This window comes from Vipera berus (genome assembly GCF_964194415.1).
Source record: "Vipera berus genome assembly, chromosome: 8".
Classification (NCBI taxonomy): Eukaryota; Metazoa; Chordata; class Lepidosauria; order Squamata; family Viperidae; genus Vipera; species Vipera berus.
The window spans coordinates 14,460,227-14,484,197 of NC_138211.1; the positions used below are offsets into that span (position 1 = coordinate 14,460,227).

General features: G+C 37.5%; 1 protein-coding gene and 1 long non-coding RNA gene across 2 annotated transcripts in view; one reads left to right on the plus strand and one right to left on the minus strand.

The window, feature by feature from the left end:
• The window catches only part of LRRTM4 (leucine rich repeat transmembrane neuronal 4), a gene marked incomplete at both ends in the record, with an annotated part of 345,598 nt that overhangs the window by 46,460 nt on the left and 275,167 nt on the right, over positions 1–23,971 (plus strand). The gene's annotated exons all lie outside the window — the stretch shown is intronic.
• LOC308671716 lies at positions 20,020–22,952 on the minus strand. Its single transcript, XR_014027280.1, has 3 exons — positions 22,886–22,952; positions 20,560–20,673; positions 20,020–20,081 (listed from the first exon to the last, which is right to left on the minus strand). It is a non-coding gene; the product is annotated as an uncharacterized lncRNA (long non-coding RNA).

Below are 23,971 nucleotides of genomic sequence, written 5' to 3' on the forward strand. Positions count from 1 at the left end.
CAGCCACGAGGCATCACCAAAGCATAGAATTTAAAAGACATTCAGCTGTACTGCATCTCCTGCACACTAATGCAGCAACTTCTATGCCATTAAACATAATGAAAAATCTGTGCTTTATGTAAGAAGAGAAAACTCTTTGTGATCCACTCTGCCATTGCTATTTGGAAGTCCAACCCAGGATTATATTGATCTCTGTTTGGCTAAAATTCAGGTCACAATTTTGTTTGCATTGCTTTTTAATAAGAAACAATAACCTTAGCCGCAAAAATAAATCATTGAGAGAAATCGAATGGCAGAAAATGCAATATAGGTTATTTAGGTTCAATTTTCACATATCCTTTAATAAACTATGAATTGGAGTTGAAAAACAACCCAAAACTTGTAACTTCCATAAGAAAGTGATGGTGTTTCCTTTCAATGGGGCTATTTTAGAAAGAGGAAATATTCATACATGCCACCATAAAATATCCAGGCATGTCTTAAAGGACATACCTCACATAATCCCATAGTCTTAGAAATTCTACATTTCTGCAGTAAGTCCTCAGGTAATAATCTAAGTGGCTTCTTTGCTTGCTTGTAGCATTATGTATTCTGCCAAGTGAAAATGAATCTCCAAATTCCAATAGGTTTACATCATATCATATCATATCATATCATATCATATCATATCATCATATCATATCATATATCAGTCCATACACTTATGAATTTATTGCAGGCCTCAAGGTGATTCTGACTGTGCATGATGAACATCTATTGAATTCTCTCTTATATCAATGCAATAAGTTCAGCATTTTAATTTATCAGATAATTCAAAGCAATGAATTGTGCTTTGAAAGAAGAAATCAGATCTGATTCGGAGACTTGAGACTGAGTCTTAATTAATTTGGAAATCCAAATCAAATAAATTGATTTTCCAAATTATTTTAAAATTCTAAATTAGGCTGGATTGGTTTCCTGAACTGATCTGAAACTCAAAAGCAAATTACTCTGATTTTCCAATTTAATTCAAACCTCCATATCAAATTATGTTGAATGTTCAAGGAATCAATCAATATTTATCTGATCAATGACCAACACAATTTAAAAGAACAAAACAAACAAAAACAGAGTAAAGTAAATAAATACAATAATATACTAACAGCTAGTGAAATAAATCACAGAATATAATAATTTCTAGGTAAAGGTAAAGGTTCCCCTGCACATGCGTGCTAGTCGTTTCCGACTCTAGGGGCCGGTGCTCATCTCCGTTTCAAAGCTGAAGAGCCAGCGCTTGTCCGAGGACGTCTCCATGGTCATGTGGCCGGCATGACTAGACGCCAAAGGTGCACGGAACGCTGTTACCTCCCCACCGGAGTGGTCCCTATTTTTCTACTTGCATTTTTACGTGCTTTCGAACTGCTAGGTTGGCAGAAGCTGGGACGAGTAACAGGCGCTCACTCTGTTACGCAGCACTCAGGATTCGATCCGCCAAACTGCCGACCTTCTGATCAACAAGCTCAGCGTCCTAACCCACTGAGCCACTGCGTCCCTTGTTAATAATCTCTATTGCTATGTTAATACTGTTGTTACTTGGGTGATAAATGTAAAACATTAATAGGTATAAAATAAACATAAAAGCTGTATATTCCCTACAATTAATAGTTAAGATGTATCAAATACTATTTTAAAATGAAGTTAAAATATCTTTGATGAAATATATTTTGCTTTCATTGCAGCAACACAATGAAAGCTACTGTGAAAACCATAATCAATGGTTTTAGATCCTGAATGAGAAGGGTCATGTAAAATTTAGCTGGCCTCCCACAGAATTTATATATCAGGGGTATATTGTATTTTGACCTAATGTCTCCTACCAACTATACCTCTATTTTTAATGTGGACCAGCATTATGTCAGTGGTGTTTATGTCTGCTCCTTTTCATTGTAAGGTTAAGCTTTGAAATCTAAGAGCAGGCAACCTTGTTCTTGATTTTTGTATCATTTTGCCCTTAACAGACACGTCAGTTTTGGATGTGTCATACAGTACTGATAGAGCAGAGACAAAAGTTCCAATCATTGTATTTTTATTGTTTAAGAAGATTTTGTGTGTAGCTGAGCTCCTAAAGTAAAATATATATAGTAAATCTCCCTAAAGGGCTATGCATTTAATTTGTTTGATATTTAACTTTAAAAAAAAATCCTGCCAATTCTGAGGAACTCCAGAGTTGGTGGATGAGAATCATATAGATATAAACAAAACTATGAAATGAATATTGCTCTGTACTGGTCCAAATTTTTAAAAAAGTACATATCAAAAGAGCAAGATAAAGAGACAAAAAAGGCTAACTTTATATCCTTTTTTGCAGGGGTCATTAAGTACATGCTGCAGTCATTAAGCAAACACGGTGATCATTAAGTGAATCTGTCCTATGCTACATACATTTTCTTCTTGTTGGAATCCTGAAGTAAATCCTGAAAGCCAAAAAATCAGAATTTGTGGTCATGTGACCGTGGGACACTCAAATAGCCATAAAGGTGTCACAGTTTCCAAGTGCCCAAAATGAGATCATGTGACCTTCAAAATCAGGTCATAAGTACCTTTTCGGGGTGGGGGGAGTCTATTCAAATGGTTGCTAAATTGCAGGATCCAATCTGGGTCGGGACCAGAAGTTTAGCTTTCTGGAGTTGTGCTGGAGCCCGTCCTCAGGGAACTTTTCTCTAGCAGAGTGTTAGAGCAACACATAGTGGGGTTGCTAGATGATCAGTTGTTAAGCAAGGACTACCTATCATTATTTTGATGAAGGAGATCTGCTTCCTTTTGTATCGGTACTTTAAACTGCCAATGGTGGCTAGGGCTGAGTTGTAGGCCTGGGATCAGAAGTTCTTAAGATAGGAGGAAAGTGAAGCGTAGGATAATTTCTTTAAATAGATTTTTGCGGTCATATATTAAACACCTCCATGCACAGGAAGGCCTTCCATATGTTTAATCTTAAACAAGTATCTTGGAGCAAATTTTAGAGGAGAATTTATTAGAAAGCTAGTGCCGTTAAAAAAACCCCAACAAAAAATGATTTGGCAATCAAACGAGCAGATTATGACAACTGGGTCTTTCTTCAAGAAAGTTCCTGTTTCACTTTGAATTTTCAGCATGGGTATGATAGCTAGCTCCAAGGCTGTTATATATTCCACTGTATGGAAAATAAATAGTAGGAAATTGCAGCCCTGCCAGCTAGATACAAAATAAATTCTCTTTGTTTTACACTTGTATTCTGCATAAACCTCCATGAACCTAATAAGTGAAGTTTTGGAACATATAATTGTGGTTTTCGCAAAGAAATAATGATGATACATGTCACCCTTCAAAACTGTTGTCTTTTACAAGATGTACTGAAATATTATTCTTATTTATTTGCAAGTAGTTCTCTACTGAGGGTCCAGAGAGTGTGAAAATTTAAAAGCAAAGCATATCTCCCTTTTAAAAGATGGCTACCCAAAATCAAATATTAATCATCAGTAACCAATCTGTTTCTGCTGAAACAGAGCTAATTTTGATGACTCTGCAGAAACAAAATGAGGATAGGAGCCTGGCACTTCCCTGGAGGTAAGGAATTCAAAAGCAAAAGGGCTATTGAGGAGATGGATTTTCTCTGAGTTCATAACTCTTCTCACCCCAGTCTCTTGTTGGGTTGAACTCTAAGCAATCCATCTCAGCTTGTCAGCCCTTCAAGGTAGCCTTCACCAGAAGCACAAGAGTACCAACACTAACTTTATTGTAAGGCAACAGTAACAGAATCTTAAATGACTGAAATTATTTCTCCCTGTTGTGATTCAGCATCAGCCTGTGGATTCGGCAGCTGAGTCAGACAATTCTGAAGAGGAGGAGGAGGAGGGGTTGGGAGAGCCTTTGGTGTCAGGGGAAGGTTCTGATGCACCGCAGAACTCTCAGCCGGGCCCCTCCCGTCTTGTTCCTCCTCAGACCCAGCTGTGTGAGCCTGAAAGATTGGAAGAAGACGATCCACAGCTGGCTCTGTTCAGGGACGCTAGGAGCAGGAGGCAATCCAGGAGAACTGAGCAAAGGAAAGCAATGAGGCAACTCGGGAGAAGGCAATGAGAAGCCACGCCTTGAGACTGCTGTTTAAAAGGGGAATGTGTGGGAGGTGCTGGTTGCTGAAGGCAACCGTTTGAAGAGCTTCTGATAAAGTCTTGGTCTGTATTTGTTTAACTTTTGTTTGAACTTTTTTGTTTAGCTTTTGCAAATAAATTTGGTTGGATTAGTTCCAGCCTATTGTTTATAAAAAGGGGTTGTCCCTGACATTCCAACAGGGCCAGTCATAGGCTGGAACAGAACACTCCCTTCCTTTACTTTTCCAGAAAGCTAGAGAGGGTTCTGAGATTGTTCCCATGTCCCTTTCCCTTCAGTGGACTAAGTTGCCTCTTGTCAGGCATTTGCCTAAGCTGTGACTCATTCTCCTATTTCTGCAGATCATTCCCACAGAGTGTTACACAACCAGAACGCCCAGGGCAAAGGATTCCACCTAGACAAGATGGTCGTTAGATAGCCTGGAAAAATGCTGATAGAATAACGTAAAAGTTAATTCAGCTTGACGGGTTGAAGTCAACTTTTTGATGTAATTCAGAAAAGTACTATTTCAATTGGGATCATGGTCCTGGAGGAGAAAGATTTAGCAGCATGTCTTCAACTCTGTATTGCATTATACATTGTATTTTTTCCCCAAGTGGAAAAGCAAGATGTTAAGTTTTAAAAAGGAATAAATGAAAGTGCTTCAATCTAGGAAATGAAAAATTGATTGAATCCAGATCAGGCAGGGAACATATGAATTCAACTACAGCCCATTATAGAGAGCCAGTCTGGTTAAGGCAGGGGGTGTCCAACTTGCAATGTCACATGACGTATCATGACATATTGCAACTTTTTTGCCTTTGCCAGCAGTGGGGTGGGCACAGTTTTGCAATGATGCATCTGGCCTGCGGGCCAGCAGTTTAACACCCCTGGGTTAAGGCATCAGGCTAAAAACTGGGGTATCATGAGTTCTAATCTGAGTTTAGACACAAAACTAGCTAGCTGGCCTTGACCCAGTCACTTTCTCTTAGCCCTAGGAAGGAAGCAATGGCAGACCACTTCTGGTTGCCAAGAAAACTGATATTCCGACACAACTGAATATATAAAAAAACCCCACATTATTAAGGTCTTTGGTACATTTTTCCCGTTTAATGTATGGATTAAATAGCAACAACAACAAGATAATGATAATAATAACAACAATATACCTTAACAGCTCTTAGGTCCTCAGTTAGGACTTGAACTGTTAAGTTTTTACCAATCCCAAACTGTGAGTCGAATTGAAGATTAACCATAATAATATCAGCAAGAAGAATGATTTTTTTTACATTTTTAAACTGCCCAATGGTTTTATCTCTCTATAGATACATTAGGGAGTAGCCATTCAGTAGCTGCTATTATCTACAGTTGCCATGGCTAATTAACAGGCATTACAAAAGAAGTACTCCATGCTGGCTAATTCTCAGCTAGCATGCGAATTGTAATTTTCTCCTCTACCAAGTTGCATCTGTCTCCTCCTTGGTCACTGTTTTGTTCTCTTCCTGCTAAATAGGTCCAACTTGGTTTTGGTTTCTTTGTACTACTAGATTGGAACAAGTGTCTTTAGATTTTACATTATTTACACATGAATGCAACTTTATGTTTGTACATTGGGGACTTTACCATGTCACACAATCAACACTGCAGTTGAACACAGTGTGATTTTCCATAACAAGGTCCATACTAATTTCCCATCAGTTTCACGCTGATGAGTAATACCAACCCTTGCCCTACAAAAGTGGATTCTGATGAAATCAAGAATTGCTTGAAGTAGCTTCGAATAGATTTCATCAATAAGCAATGTGGGAACTCAAGACTCTGATATTTCCCCATTTAACAGCTTTAGATTATTGTCTGCAAGCAGTTTCAGAAAGTGAAATGAATTTGGGTCACAGCATGCTGAATGCCTTCAGGTTTAATATTAATATTTAGCATATCGCCTCCCCTGTGCCGCCAAGCACACTCAAGCAGCATTGCCATAATGAGAGTAATTTTTATAATGTAGTTTAATCCAAGTGGGGATGGTGAAGTTCCTGAATTTTGCTGGATCTTTGACATTTTCTTAAACATAATGTTGGCATTCAATGCCAAAGGTTGCCAATCTTATTTCGTTGCCTTTTGCCAAATAAATAATATTAAATATAATCCTAGCTTTACTGGACTGAGTTAAAAAAGATCTAGGGGTTTTTTTTTGATGAAGAAATAATAAATATGGTTTAGTGGACTGGTACTGATATCTGACAAGATTACATCACTATGATGAAGTTCAAAGATCAGTAAGTCAGTTCTGCATTTTTCTAAGCCTCTCCAATGCAGTTATTCCAATTCATGTGCAATAAAGCTCTACACAATGCAATTGTTCCTCATGGGGCTGCCCTTGAAGACCCCCTAGGAAGGTTAGCTGGTCCAGAATGCAGAAATGAAGGCACTGATGGGCATCCGACATTATATGGCAGGTGCCTGTTGTTGTTGTTGTTGTTGTTGTTGTTGTTGTTGTTGTTGTTGTTGTTGTTATTATTATTATTATTATTATTATTATTATTATTATTATTATTATTTACACTGTCCCATACTCCTCCTTGAGAGAGATGGGTAGTCTAGAAAAATGAAAAACAAATAAATAAAAAAATAAATAATCCTTCATATGTTCTCTACATGTGGAGGTTGCCTATCTAGATACAGTACAGACTTTGAGTGATTTTTTTTATTGTCTGATTTCAGTGAAAAGTGCCTGGGAAATCGTCAAATGTACATGGAGAACCTTTGGGCCAGTGCCTGTCTCTCAGCCCAGCCCCCTTCACAGGGAACTTGTTGTGGGGAAAATAGGAGGAAGAAAGAGTATTAGTTCCATTTACCATCTTGAGTTATTTCTAAGAGTAATAAAGGCAGGATACCAAAAAAAAATGTTTTTCAAAAAAAAGAGAACATGGGAACAGAGTCAGAGGAAAGCAAACTTTCTGTCTTTTTACCTCCAATATGTTCCTTAAACCATGGGCAAATAAGCATTTGGCGAATAGCTCAGTGCTTTTAATACTAAAGAAAGAAAGATATGTCTGATTTATTAAATTAATTACAGAATTATACCACTGCCTCCTTAAAAGAAGATGGAAATACCACCCACTGAAGCTGGGACTACTACACAGACCCTACCACATGTCATTTGCAGAGGCATGTATCTAGCAAACAAAAAACTGAGTAAGCAGTCACAAAGTTCTTGTTCCCTTCCTTTGGGGTTCAACGTATCCCAGCTAACCATGCAAGATGCAGTTTCCATCACCTCAGCAAGACTTGCCTAATCAAAGTCTGAGCCCTCCAAATGATTTTATCTGCCAGATTCCTAGAAAATACTTCACAGTGGCCTAGGTCAAGCTGTGATTTGTCCCTGACTTATGAAATGAGAGAAATTGGCTAATTATATGCTTCTTTGCTTAATTAAGAGAAGAAAATCAAGTACTTTTTTTTGCTTAGGCTTTCTGAATAAAGAAAATATCCAGTATGGTGTACAAAAGGCCAGAGCTCTCAATTAGCAGGTTCCTGAATTTGAGAAATAAACCACCTTTCAAAGCTTTCTCTTTTTTGCATAAATACAATAAAAATGAAATGTTACTAATTATAATAAATGATCATATATTTCATCTGATAACATAAGCCAGACAAATGCTTTCTAGCTGATCTATCTATGACTTCAGATGATTCTCCTCCCATTAAAACCTGCCATTATTCAGTTGAGTGATATCTCAGGCAACATTAAACAGGACAGGGTTTCTGATTAACATCAAAATTGGGACACACAAATTTGGGAGCTTGCCTTCAGAAGTTGTGGGTCCTGCATCACGGGAGGTTTTTAAGATGAGATTGGACAACCATTTGTCTGAAATCCTAGAGCAGGGGTCTTCAAACTCGGCTCTTTTATGACTCATGGACTTCAACTCCCAGAATTCCTCAGCCAGCATGCCTGGCTGAGAAATTCTGGGAGTTGAAGTCCATGAGTCATAAAAGGGCCGAGTTTGAAGACCCATGTCCTAGAGGGTCCCTTGCTTGAGCAGGCGGTTGGACCAGAAGACTTCCAAGGTCCCTTCCAACTCTGTTATTCTGTTATTAGACAAGAGAGGATTCCCAAATAAATCAAGATTTCAACACACAGACTCAGGAGCCTGAGTAGCAGCTATAGACATTCAGAACAATGTGGAATAGCTCTGTAGGCAAAGTGTAGCCAATTAATTCATCATAGATCTCATCACAGATTTAAACAAGAAGACCTGTATTAAAATTCTGGCTAGCTTCTACTAGTTCCATTAATAATTAAATAAAGAAGCCAGCCTTTTATTTTCTACGTTCTTATTCCTTTGTGGCATTGAGGCCAATGCATAATGGCAATCATTGTGAGGACTGATCCCTGGGGTACACTGAGCTCCATACCTTGGAACAGGGGTCTTCAAACTTGGCCCTTTTATGACTTGTGCACTTCAACTCCCAGAATTCCTCAGCCAGCCAGGGCTGGCTGAGGAATTCTGGAAGTTGAAGTCCACAAGTCATAAAAGGGCCAAGTTTGAAGACCCCTGCCTTGGAATCAATATCATCGTGAGCATCATTGGACAAGCCACAAGATCACAGATTGAGGGTGAGGTTCAACCTCATTTTCAGAGCTTCTGCCATTATTCTCCAAGGATTTTTGATTCTCTGTTATGAGATGTTATATGAGTTGGAAAATTATTGAGATTGACAAATCCACAGAAAGATAAATGTATGGTATGAGGCATATAACAAGAGTTATATTGTAGTATAAATTTCATGATAATTCCTACAGAATTTTTCCAAGCAACTAAGCTTTCTTAGGTATTAACATGGCAAATAATTCATGTAGATATTAATGTATTAATCTATTCCATCTCTATAAAGTACCCATTTTGTTAAATGAAACTATCTATCATACAGAGGCCTATTTATTCATTTATTCTACAAATTATATTAGCTTTGTTAATCTTCAATAGGTCATATTTGCATTTTATTTCTAACCGGACTATACTTGGTGTGCCTTGTTTAATTCTCCCATTCAATTCAATACTCATTTCTCTGAAGGTCAATGCTAAGAGAATGTAATTCAAGTATATACATATGCACAGTTCCATGTATAACATATACAGTGCATTACAAATGCTTGCCTCCTCATTAAAAGTTTTATATTTGGCAAAAAATCATTTCTAGTTAACCAATATATTGTTGTTGGTTTTTTTAAAAACACTTCTCTTATATCTTCTCCAAAGCATAGGATGTTTAAGAAGGCAGAAAATAGAGTATGTGCATGTTTTAATGTATCTCAGTACATCTCATTTTTCATTTACAAAAACTAATTATCAGATAGAAACATATGGATATTTTTTTAAAAAAAGTATTTTTTTTAGAATTTTTTTAAAAAGTTCCATTTTGAATTGGAAGGCTGCTTACACAAGCCTGAGGAGTGACAGAACCTTTTAATGCTCTATCTCAGGGGTCAAGTCTTGCATCCTTAAGAGATGTACCAAACTTTGTGCAGCATTTTGAGGGCCATAGTCCAAAACTTAATTATGCTAATTTAAGTAGGAGCTTTAAGAAATAAAATCAATGTTTTTCAGCAACTGCAGAAGACATCTATCTTATCGCTTAAGACTTTTGCTGCCCCCCCCCACAACAACAACAAAAAAATCTATAATTTTTACCCTATCCACCTTGGCTACACTTTTTGGTTAGCCTTTTCTACAGCCTTTCAGTGGGTTAGGACACTGAGCTTGTTGATCAGAAGGTCGGCAGTTTGGCGGGTCGAATCCCGAGTGCCGCATAACAGAGTGAGCACCTGTTACTCATCCCAGCTTCTGTCAACCTAGCAGTTCGAAAGCACTTAAAAATGCAAGTAGAAAAATAGGGACCACTACGGTGGGAAGGTAACAGTGTTCCGTGCGCCTTTGGCCTCTAGTCATGCCGGCCACATGACCACGGAGACGTCCTCGGACAAGCGCTGGCTCTTCGGCTTTGAAACGGAGATGAGCACCGACCCCTAGAGTCGGAAACGACTAGCACGCATGTGCGGGGGAACCTTTACCTTTAGTGCTTTTCTGACTATTTAATGTTAGGAATTCCCTCTCAGTTTTTGTCTTCCTTCATAACTGGCTCACATTAAGGGATGCTATAAAATCAGGAAAGTGTATTGATGACCCAGCTACATGCATTATGGAGAAACACTGTGAAATGAAATACATGAAGATATATTTATTAGCTTCAAAATTATTTGAATATGATCACAGAATACAACAGTTAATAAGGGCCTAAATATTTGATGACATCAACTTGCTAGTTTGTGAGTCCCTCTGGGATGAGAATATTTATTAGGTGCTGCCTAGTTTGTGATTAATTGTGCTGTCAGGATTTGAAAGCTGCATGATTTAGCAAAGAAACAAAAATACTATTCTTTCCAAATGAATGAGAGGTGTAGGGAGCCTGAGGTACCACTGTTTAAGGAACCATAGTAGGTTTCTATGTGGATTTTAGCAGGAATTATGGATACACCTCTTTTGAAGACCAAGCCACCTAGAAGCAATAGATCCTTTCATCTATTGCAGGGGTCTTCAAACCTGGCCCTTTTATGACTTGTGGACTTCAACTCCCAGAATTCCTCAGCCAGCATGCCTGGCTGAGGAATTCTGGGAGTTGAAGTCCACAAGTCATAAAAGGGCCAAGTTTGAAGACCCTTGCAATAGATGAAAGGATATTTATTATATAAACAGGGATCTGATCATGGTGATAGATTGATCTAACAAACCATTCCTTTCATTACATTTTGTTTTGCTGTCTAAGGTTAGTATATGACAGACTAAATCTGTCGCAATACAGAGCACTCTAGAATAATGAACTAGATGCTCATTCAAATTAGTTTATGGCACAGGTCATCATACAACAGATTTTAAGCACTGCTTTGCAGAACCTGACAATGTTATATTCTGTTGCAGATTGATATCAGAAAGCATCAGGGAGGTGTACAATTATATTACTGATGCCTTAACTACTACCCCAAACTGGCATCTCTTTTAACCAGAGGGCACTACAATTTCCCTATGTTGTCTTGAAGAACATGCAACTACAGTATTGCAGTATCCTCAATTTCCTTCGGCACAGGTTGCCTGAAAGATATACTGTATGCAACATCCTGCTTTTCACTGTGGTCTGCAATCTTTATTGCTTTTCACAGTCCCCATTAGATTGCAAACTCTGGGCATCTGAGAAGCTGCCAAGTGATCAGGTATGTTCTACCACCTCAGATCAATAAAACCCTCTCAATAATGTCACAAGCAGTACTGTCAATAAATCCTGAAGCATCATTAGCTCTCTTACAAGGAAGGAAACCTTCTGAGAAACTGGAAGATAAATTTTAGAGCTGTGCTCATATTTTATAAATGTTTCAAGCTTTGCACAGTCATTCACTGAAAATCAGGATGTTAATTCACTGGAGGCATAATAAATACAGCTTTACTGTAGAACATTTGTAGCACAAGACCTTAGAAAGGTCATTTAATTAAGATACTGTATATGCTATGGTTGAACTACAGGATATAGGCATGATGCAAACTGTGTTCGGCTCATTCAATTCAGTTTAGATTTCTTATTTGTCACAGTCTTGGGTATTTGTTCTATAATCGTTTTCCTTGGGGAAGAAAAATGAAACAGTGATAGTCATGACAGCAGAAGGGAAATGACTTTCCTGTCCAAATCGCAGATTTTCATGGCATGAGCTTTAGAGTGGGGAAAAGTGAGCGATGTAGATGAGAGATGTATACAATCCTGGAATGTGACTGAAAAATGATCTTTTTGTCACTTAAATCAAACAAGCTATTTATAACTTCCCAGAGATCCGCAAATAGACATGAAAAAATGGGTCTAAAAAAGAAACCTGCATATTGTCTCTTAGCGTGAATGCAATGGTTACATGATGTGGTTATAATCAGTAAATAATGATGTCACTTCAGAATATACAAGAGCTTTCAAGACATGTTGTAAAACTTTAAAAGGAGTACCTCTAGAAGGGAATATTTGTAGCTCCGGGTTGAACTGTGGGGTCCTTGATGCTTTCTGAGCTTGATTTTGTTCTTGCAGATGTTTCATTACCCAACTAGGTAAAATCTTCAATGCTAGAGAGAACGGAGTTTGCTCTCTGTTTATATGTAGAAACTAAAAAAAGTCAAATAGGGTTCAAAGGTTTAATCATTAGTCTATATAACCAAAGCTGGGATCCTAATGTCAGATTTAAATACATAAAGAGTTTGATGTACATAGAGATATCATGATGTACAACACATTCATTACTTGCCATCTTGTGGGAACTTGTGGATTTGTACTATATATCTGTAGCATTTGCAATCCTGCATCTACAGGATGCAGTAGATTATCAAATGGCCATTTTAATACAAATCTCTATTCACTTAATAGATGTAGTAGCATAGTTATTGAAAAGGTCCAGTGGGATGTCCCATGCCTCCTTTGCTCAGATTGTCTCCTTTGTGATTCAGGAATCCTGGAAACCCAGAGAAGTTACACTTCAGTGGAAAGATAATTGCACTATGAACACTAGGATATTTATATGCATCTCTTGGCCACATCATAACTAAATAAATACAGGATTGCTGCACTCCATTCACGAGAATTTCTCCAACATTTTCATGACAATGACTTTCTAAAAGTTAGAATAGCAATAACAATAGCACTTGTATACTGCTTCAAAGTGCTTTACAGCCCTCTCTAAGCATCAGAGTCAGCATATTGCCCCCAACAATCTGGGTCCTCATTTTACCAACTTCAGAAGGATGTAAGACTGTGTCAACCTTGAGCCAGTCAGGATCAAACTCCTGGCTATGGACAGAGTTAACCTGCAATACTGCATTCTAACCACTGTGCCACCACAGCTCTTAGAAGCAGTAGAAAATATGAGAAGAAAATTTCTTGCTTAGTAATATTAAGCACTATTCTGCAATAGAAATAACAGCTTGGAAGTATGATGGGTTTTTTCCTTGGTTTTTAATATTTACAACCCAAGAGGTGATAATTTAATGTAGAATATATGTGTCTATTCTTCTAACATATGGTAAAGAATGTGAACTGGAAATCAAGCTATTCTTTTTGGTGTATATATGTATTACATCAACCCTTTGATTTTTGCAATTGTTCTTCAAAATCAGTGGGCTAAGCCATCACTATCATTTGAAGCAACCGACATGTGTAAACATTTGCAGACATGACTCATAAGTTCCATATGTTCTTTGAATCAAAAGCAGTATATGAGTTCATCACTTTTAATAATGGTAAAAATTGCAGGATGGTACCCAGTTCTGGAAACATACGGCAGCTGTTACATTGACCAGCTTGCCAAAATCACAACTGAGTATCATTGAAGTCACAATTTATATTAAGTATGTAAATTTCCTCTTTATTGATGCTGGAGCTTATCACTTTGCACATACATAAATATAGATCAATGTGTTGCTAGAAAGCCAACATTCTAAGGGTTATAACTCAATGTAAATACATTGAGTATGGTTCCCTGCACTATTTATATAGGTCTATGTGCCACATGATAATTAGGAGATACACAAGTTGGGCATATTCGATATGGGATTCAATTTTGTGTTGGTCCTGCAACAGTTAAAGATTTGCTTATGATGGGAATATCCTGGTAATGGGGACAGTACAGTGATATAAATATAGGTCCAGGTAATGATTACCTCAATCAGTAATGCTGATTGGTGTCCTTTCCAGTATCTTGACCAAGTGAATATGGTACCTTCTGATTCTATCTTCACCATTCAGCTAGGACATCATAGTACCAGCTGGATACTCATATCACCTAAAATTTTGTACATAATTGACCAGAGTCATCACCCATTTATTGATATATTCGTTCATTACTTAATTTTATTTCACAAATGAAGGCAATCCCAGGATAATGTTGCAAGATCCAATCTGGGTTAGTCACTAGGACCAGAAGTTGAGACTTCTGAGCTTTTAGATTCATGCTGGAGCCCATCCTCAGGGAACCTCTCTCTTGAGTTTCCTCAGGATGGGCTCCAGCATGAGTCCAAAAGCTTGTAAGTCTAAACCTCTGGTCCTGATGACTGACCCAGCTTGGTTCTTGAAATTTTATTTCAGTAGTTAGTTAGTTAGCCAACTGTGAAACACCTTATATTCCTTATAAAAAAATAAAACAATGTGGTTTGGTGACATTTACTCCCAAGGATAGTAACTTAATTTAAATCAGCATATGATTTAATATAGCTCTATAGCAAAAATTAGACACCTGGTTCCCCCAACTTTTCAGGATTATCCTTCCATGTTTCTTTAGTATTCATCCTACTTGGAAATATACTGGAAAATACCAAATTGTCTTGTCTTTTTCTGCCTCTCTCTCTCTCTACTTATGTGTTGTAGACTGTTGTAGAAATACATTTATTATTTTCCTGTCTAGTCAAGGGGCATTGTGAGTAAGCTTTATTTGTGAATAATCAGAGTCATGCTCTCCAGTTTGGTAACTCCCACTGGAAAGGATGTAAAAAAAATACTCTCTGTGAGTTTCTGTGAGTGGAGAAGCATCCACAACAGATCTGACACCAAGGTTTCAGTTATGGAATAAATGCACCAGCGTGCAGACTTAGCAAAATGCCTGCAATTTACTTTGAAGGTGAGGAAGTCACAGAAACGTTTGAATAAATCTGATTAAGTCACATTGGAACATCAGTTCATACAATTAAGATAGGTGTAGATTAGCATTATTTTGCTGATGAAGCCTAAAAATGCTTTGTTAGGAAGGTAGCAGTCCCATAAAATTCCCTGTTTTTCTCTTAATGTTAGCATTGAACCAATACCCCGACCCAAATTTGGTTTATTTATTTATTTATTGCAGTTGTGAAGGGCAACTTGCAAAAATGCATTTTTTTTTTATAAATGATTTTTGGTTTCCCATGGATAACATTCTATGACTGTGAAGTTTCCTTGTTTGGGTTAGTCCTCAACCTACGACCATTTAGTGACCATTTGAAGTGCACCCAGAGAAGTGACTTACAATCATTCCTCACACGTATGATCTGCTGCAGTCATGAGATTGCATTTTGGGCCCTTGGCAACTGGTATTTTTAGGAGTCCTGGGTTAACATAATTGCTCTGTGTGAATTTCCCAGGGCACTTCTGACAAGCCAAGTTAAGGGAAGGGGGAGGGAGCTGGATACACTTAATGACCATGGTAAAACAGGTCATAAAATCAGGCACAGCTGATTAAATGACCACATCACTTACCAATCGAAGTTCCAATCCCAATGCTGATTGTAAATTATGGATTACCTATATATCATGTCATATTAAAATCATATCTCCTCATTCATTGATTTTCTGGGTGGCAATGGCACTTTTGGTGGGATGGAGGATAAAGTTTTTATTTATTTATTTATTCAAATGTGCTTACAACATGCAGTTGGATGTCAACATTCACAATCTCCATATATCATGGAAATATGATCATAAAAATATGATTATCAATGAAAATATGCAAAGGCCACTTTATATTAGGGATGGTTACCTTGCAAAAAGTGTTTGCAGAGCTTATACTAGAAAAGTTTCAAATGAACATGCATCTCTATTTGCATGTGAAAAAAGATATATTCTTGCTAAATTGTGGAGAAGAGCAAACTAATACATTTGGAAAATGAGACATTGGGCAAATCCATTGCTGGTAGTTTAGACCATCCATTGAAATGTCAGATTAGAGCAAGGGCATTTGCTTAAGTTGAGATTTCATCAACATGACAAAACATTATGTTCCAATGCAAGTATCAAATGGATGACACTTCAGTCATGATCTTCATCCACTGATTCCTGTGGGTAGATTTGTCATAAGAGCCATGGTGGCGCCGTGGTTAGAATGCAACATTGCAGGCTGATTCTGCTCACTGCCAGGAGTTTGATCTTGACTGGCCCAAGGTCAGTAAAATGAGGACCCAGATTGTTGGAGACAAACGGCTGACTCTGGAGCCGTAAAGCACAGTGAAGCAGTATATACTGTAAATCTAACAGCTATTGCTACTATAACAAAAAAAAGGCAAAGATAATTTCTTAGCCATTTCACACAGAGTCAGATCAATTTTTTATTTCAACTGTCTTTAAACAGATATTGTTTGGAAATGACTTCTTTTTTTAAAAAAGAAGGAAACAGCAGACGTAAAAATGGAATTGTGATAGACAATGGTTGGGTGTATACAGACCAACACTTATTATTTTAGAGTAGAACAATGTTTTCTCTAGCAGCTCAGTTGATTTTAGTGATACAGTGATAAATATCCCTCCAAAGAAATAGTAGTGATCGAATCGGGATGGTTATCGCTTGAAAGGATACAATGACGTCCTATCTTGCTTCAAGCATCAAAAGTAACACAATGTGCCATGCCAGTTTCTCATTTCTAGATTTTGTTTTTCTTTTATTAGTTTATAGAATAAAATACAAAAACCAATAATGGGAGAAATAGGGAAGGAAGAGTGTAGGAAAAAATTGAAAATGAAAGAAAAGGTGTTGACTTCCGACTCCCTTTGGTGCAGTAAAATAAGAAAACCTCAACGTTTTACTTTTACATAGCAGTATAAACTAGCCATTTCTATAAGAACAGATCTATCTAATTGGTAAAACCCAAAATCAAAGTTTCATTTTTTCCCACCTCAAGCACAAAGTCCAGAAGCGGTTTCCAAATAGAAACAAAAGTAATTGTTTCTTTTTCTTTAATCAAAGCAGTCCATTTAGCCATCTCTGCTAACTCCATCAACTTCTGCAGCCATTCGTCCTTCCATTTTTGTGCAGAAAGTAATCTTGATGCCATGAACATATATAACATCAAAGTTCAAATTTTTTCCAAATACTTTTTCCACACACAGTAGACAACACACATGCACACATACAGAGAGGGAGGGAGGGAGGTAGAGAGAGAAAGAGAGAGAGAGAGAGAGAGAAGCAGAGAAAGATGGAGAGAGACAGAATGAAAATATATTTAATATACTGCATTTCCGTATGTACAAATAGATATAGACAGTGGTGGGATTCAGCCAGTTCGTACCACTTCAGTAGAACCAGTAGCTAATTTTTTCTTGCCCAGACCCAGAATGGACTTCCGGAAGTGGCATCCACACAGAGAACTGGTTGTTCACATATTTGTATCGCACCACTGGATATAGATATAGATAGATGACATAGATGTGGATATTTTATAGATATAACACTTTATCTGCAAAGCTGTTGGGTCTCATTTTGTACACAAAGAACAAAATATGAGAAATTCAACAATGCATGCATCTACCTCTAGGTCAGAAAATCACGCATTTCTCTGTAGATAACCAAAACTAATCTGTTGAGTTGAGTTCAGAGATTTGATTGAAATAACCTAATTTGATCATTTGCGGTTCAATACACAATTCGTGAATAAATAAAATATGAGCTATAACTGGACTGAAATCTTTTACTTCAGCTCACTATTTGTCTCCCTCTTACTTGCTTTCATTAACTCTGGAACATCCTTTCATGCACTTGGTCTTCTTACAAAGTCCTTTAAATTTCTTGCAGTAGTACTGAACATAATTTACATAACCTAAAATCATTATAGGCAGCTTGGTTAAATTTGTGCACCTATGTTACATTTGTGCAAGAATGAAAGTCAGCTCCCCTTTATAGGTGAAAAAGAAACTTTCTCTGTCAAAGTCACTGCTTGTGTCTTATGGACTGCAGCAATTCAAGCATGCTGAGATGTAGCGCTATTTCTAATTCCAGATTGGAAATAATTCCAGATTAGTTCCAGGACATAGAATATGAAGCACAGTGACTCAATGTCTCCAAAGAAAGCATCCAGCTGGTATATTCCATTTAATTTCTAGATGACTGACACTACTCAAGAATGTAACTGTTTATACATCTAAAAATAATCTGTTTTTTTATCTTTCTAAAAACAAAACATTTTAATGGTCATAACGTTGTTGTCTAATTGAAGGTTTCCTACATTTTGTTTTTTCATGGAACAGGGGTGCAGACTAAGGGAGGTGAACCTGATAGGTGAATGCAAAAAATATGTCCTAGACCCGTGGTGCTGAAGCTATGGCATGGGTGCCACAGGTGGCACGCAAAGCCCTCTCTGTGGGCGTGCATGCCATCGCCCCAGTCCTAGGCCTTCAGCTGGGTTTTATAAAACCTTTTCGCTTTAGGGCTCTGCTGCCATGTAAACCCCCAAAAAGGTTCAATTAATCAACTTCTCGTGGGAAAAGAAAAAAGTTCTCGCAAAGTTGGAATTGATTCATTGAACCTTTTAGTCCTACCCAGTCTGCAGCTACCACTGCAGCCACGCCCACCCAATGGGCCACACCCACCCAATTGACCACACCCACCCAATTGACCATGCCCACCCAAAGGTCCATGCCCACCTGGCACACGATGATACATAAGTGGGTTTTGGGTTGCAGTTTGGGCACTCGGTCTCTAAAAGGTTCATCATCACTGTCCTAGACAAAGAGAGTGAAGCCTTTTTTAAGCCCCACAAAACAAAAATAATGTTCAAAAGCAGTTCAGGATAATGCCTCTCTAATTCACTCAGATATAAGAGGGGAGATAAAGCACAATCATATATATATATATATATATATATATATATATATATATATATATATATATATGTGTGTGTGTGTGTGTGTGTGTGTGTGTGTGTGTGTGTGTGTGTGTGTGTAAATTGCTAACAAAGAATTAAGGGTGACAGCTCATATATTACACAAATATATGAGCTGTCACCGGTGTGACTACTGCCTGTTCGATGGCCTTCAAGATAGGCTGAAACAGGAAATAAAGATTTGTCCCATGTTTGGGGCCTAGCAAGGTAATCTAAATAGTTAACAAGCATTTGACACACAAACATATATATATGTGTGTGTATGTGTATGTGTATATGTATATGTATATGTATATGTATATGTATATGTATATGTATATGTATATGATTCTGTTATTACAATCCATTTCAATGGAGGTGGTTGCAATCTTCCTGTGGAGTTTATTTTTTTCTGACCTGGACTCCCCAGTGGGACGAGTAGAGGAACACTTTAACAGTTGATGTGAAATGTTTAATAATAAGGTTTCCTGGAGAGGTCCCCTTCTGAATGAATTTTAACATAGGGGATTGATATTCCTGCAATGTGGATTTTTTTGTAGTAGTACGATTGTATCCTAATTTTAAATCAAGTCTACTCGGTGATTGATCAGAGTTCCTCTGAAGCAAGCACTGTTGTGATCAGTGAGGCTATTCTCACTGGAGAATCGTGTAGGTAGGATTACAACCCAGATAATTTAAGTACGACATTCAGAATGAACTCTGCTTACAAGCTGCATTTTCATAAGGTGGGCAAATATCTCTTTATTTGTGGCAGATTGATTGCCGTCAGACTTACTGTGCATCAAAAATAGATTCATATTTAGCAGACAGAGATCCGTACTACCTGTGTCAGTGACTTGATGTTAAGGCAGTAATTTCTGTCCAATTCCGAGTCAACTACAATAGACTTTTTCGAAGCATGGGATGAAAATAAAAGTAAAAAGTGCCATGAAGAGATGGGCAGCCAGGTAAATCATTCAAAGGAATAAATAGCCCTAAAACACTTCTGTCAGTCTATCACAATAAGAAGATGGCTAAAAGAAAACACTACCATTTTTACATTCTAACAAAAGTGGATTTTCATATCTTTCAGATGAGAATGTATAAGCTACAGCCATAAATACCTGCTTGTTGTTAAATTGTTGGCATACGTAGTGTTTGTGCTTGACAATGGAGAAAAAGTAGTTCTGCACCTTTTAAAGGCTATGTTACTATGCGTTGCTCTTCCCGATTCCTCTTATTCAGTTGACTAAGTATAACTAAATTTCTTTCATCTCAAGCTGGACGGGTTGCTCGACTTTTCTGAAAATTAAAATTAAAATATTCTCCGGAGAATCATGTCACTGTCCTGACAATGCTAACTAGTTTCTTGAAGCCACAGCCAAGTGTTTCCCATTAGTAAATCTTTGCTAATGCCTCCCAAGATTGTGAAGTAAAATGGAAACTGGTGTTGTAAAAAACCAAAACATTTTGGTTTACATCCCTGTTTAACTATTAATCTTACAGGTCTTGTCTGCATAGCCCAGTCAGTTAATAACACGGATGTCTGTTCTGTTGGTTCTGCTTCTGATACAGTGACACCGATTGAGAGAAAAGTCACAAACTCTGGATTCTCTGGTTAAGTTCATACATTGTGCTAAAGTATAGGCATACAGAGTACTCTACCGCTCAGTGTGATGTGTGAATCGAATATCTCTCTCATATTCAACTACCTCACAATATTATGGCTACCAGTTCTGTGCTGAAAAAAATCTGAAGGTATCACAAAGATACAGAAAACCTTTGTTGTGTTGTTGTCATCCTCTAAGTGGTCATCCAGAATTTTGCAGCCCAGATCAGGTAGCCCCGTAGAGCTTTCTTCCGAAGGTATAAGTGGAGGATATTTACTTGATTTCTTAAAGGAAATAATAGGGATAAACCAATGTAACTTATCTATAAATAATCCAGTTATGATATTTGTTATCAGAACTTCAAAAAATAAGAGAGAGGAGGAGCATGTTACAATTTAATATAAAATTGAGACTTTAATGCTGAATGACTAGCAACCTTATAGCCATTAAGATTTTCTTAAAATGCCTTCTTTGCTTCACAATCTGCTGCTGTTTTTATCCTGTTTCTGCTCTTTTTGATTGTGCTTGTTTTTATTGGTTTTACTCTGTTTTGCTAGCCACCCAGAGTCATATACAGTATATTTATTTTTATTTATTTTATTTTATTATATTTATATACCGCCCTTTCCCGAAGGACTCAGGGCGGTTTACAGGGTGATTAAAACAAAAAATACAAAAGTTAAAAACAGTTTAAAAAAATTATATCCGTCCCTGAACAAATAAAACCCCAGTTAAAATTAAAATTAAAATTCTCAGCCTGGGCCAGAGAGCTCAAAGAGCCAGGTCTTCAGGTCCCGGCGGAATGAACGGAGGTCGGGGGCAGTCCTCAGCTCCACTGGCAGCTGGTTCCAAAGGGCAGGCGCCCCCACTGAGAAGGCCCTATCCCTGGGTGTTGTGCAGTCTATAAAATTATTAAATAAATAAATCACATATTACAGGACAGAGGCATTATTATGACTGTGGACTATGAATACCAAGATATTTCAAACATTCCTAAGACTAAATATGGCAGGTATCGGGTTAATTGGCCAAGGTCATTTAATCACTATGTGATTAAAAAAAAATCCCTGCCTCAACATATACATGTTGAAGCTAAACATTTAGAGAAAATAGTATAGGACTGATATTTGTAAACCAGAAAGGCAGGATGTTGCCTAATAGTAATTCAAAATAAAAACTAAACTGTCATCCAATTATCAAACATTGGTTTAGTATCTGCATTGCCCCTGTAACTTCTGAAAATCAAAAAGTAAAACAAGTGAGAAATCAAAGAAAAGACCTATTGTCCAATGTGATTTTTGAAGTTCCTATCTGAGTCTGAAGTCTTTTCACTTTCCAATTACCAAGCCAGGGGTGGCTAAATCATAGTTTATTGAATTATTGAATTGGCTAAGTTCACAAGATACGCTCAATTGGAAATACTGATTTAAAAGGTGATGCTTCGTAATTGACAAACAAACCATATTAACACTTTCTATCATGCTAGTGTGCATGTACCAGTGAATAAAATCCAAGTATGCTTCTGCTAGTTTTTAGCGGGGACAATTTTATTTCCTGCCAACAGCTTGGGTGAACTTATGATGAGTTGGGCAAAGATTTCTGTATCAGGGGCCACACTTTGGGAAGCATGTAGGGCTTGGAAAAATGTAAATGGGATCATTCTGATTACTTCAGTCAAGAGAAATATTTGGAACTCAGGGCTGAAACAAGGGGTCCTTTGTGCTCTCTGAGCTTGGTTGTTTTCTTGGAGTTTGTGTAATGAAATATCTGCAAAAAGAGAACCAAGCTCAGAGAGCACTGAGGTCCTCTTATTATTACTTCTGTTACCAGCCACTACCAACTCTTCAACCTTGGAATCAGCAAGTCCTGTTCATTTTGAAAACATTTTGGAGCTTGAGCAAGACCAAGCAGAGCACCTCTTCACATAACCCTTGCCTGCACTTTCTTAAAGTAGCTCTCCTTTTTCTTCAAAATGCACAGGTGCCCTCCAAACCTGCAAAGTAGTCCCAGGAAAAATACGCTGAGTTTAAGAAGTTGCACAGAAGTGCAAAATGCATTTCTCACGGATGCACCAAAGCATCCTTTTGCCTCTAAAGTTGCTTCATATTTGGCAAAAAACAAAAACAAGCAAACAAAAAAAACACACCAATCCCAGTGGAGATACCTACATCTCCTTGTAGGAGAGATGCAGTGGGGAAAAAAAAAATATATCCAGCTCTCTAAATATTCCTTAGGGAAAAATGGGTGGCATATGGATTTCTTCGAAAAGTATTTACATATACATATTTTACAGCTACCAAGGAAAATTGCATGTTAATCCCCTGTATCCCCCTGCCTAGGGAAATTTATGGAGAAAATTACATAGATGAAGGGACAGAATGTACAAAAGCTCTGCATTCTAGAAAGGAATTGAAAACACAAGAGGTTTGCAATTACTTTAAAAACTGTTATTTATGATTAACACCCCTATTAATAGTGGAACAAATTTATACTGACCCACAGTACAGCAATATGGTTCAGTTGCCCTCAAAGTGCCCAGAAAATGTGATGGATTTCATCCAGTCTTCAGATGAATTCCTTTATCTAGTTCACTCTGTCTTCTTTCTATGATGCATTAAAGACTGGATTCTAGCTCCTTTATCATATTTGTCCATATGCTATATCAGCCTAACTTAAAAACGGATGTTTAGGCTTGATAGGTGAAAAAAAGCTTGTTTAAACTATAAAAAAGTTTTCTTCAAATGTCTGGCAATGTGAAGTGTTAGGTGGGTCTTTCAAATGCGAGTCCGGCAAGTGATCTGTCATAGATTTCAGCTAAATACGTTAGTTTATTATGTTTTCCTTCTTTGTCACCTGGCCACTGTGTTAAAAAAAGAGAGAAGGTCACTTTCTCCCTGTACCTTAATTTTAAGTACTTAATAAAATGAGACCAAAGGGCAGGTTGACTAACCAAGTAGCATCTTGATAAACTTCAAAGTAAAAGCGATGTGTCCAATGACGGTGTGTCTATATATATATGGTACAAAGTCCCTACAGAGATGAAGATGTTTCATTTCAACTCTGTCTCCAAGGCAACTCCTTCTTTAAAACTGAGATAGGCAGAAGGTAATACTGAAATCTCTTGATGGGTATATGCAGCGCATAAGCAAGTGTTCATAATCCCCAAGTGGCTTGACAGTAACAAGAACTATGTGTTCCCTCTCTTATTACTTTATACTGTAATTATGTTTTTAGATTTTACTGCTCCCACAGTATCTTAATTTATAACCTGTATTGATTTTTAATACCTTAGATGTTGATATGTATAAATATAGACATGGCATATTCCAGGTTGGGGATAAAGAAGATCCTGGATTCCATAAGTTTTGTATCTGGTTGTATAGCTCTATATCTAATTCTGTTTGACTTCTGGGCTCTTGTGAACATCAAATAAAAACACAATCTGAATTCTGGCCAACAAAATCAGTGCCTTTCTACTATTATATATTGGCCATCCTTATTTAAGGTACCAGACTTTAGTTTCATGCATCTTACCAAACTGTTGTATGAAGAACCATGGCTATCTTGTGCAGCCAATACAGA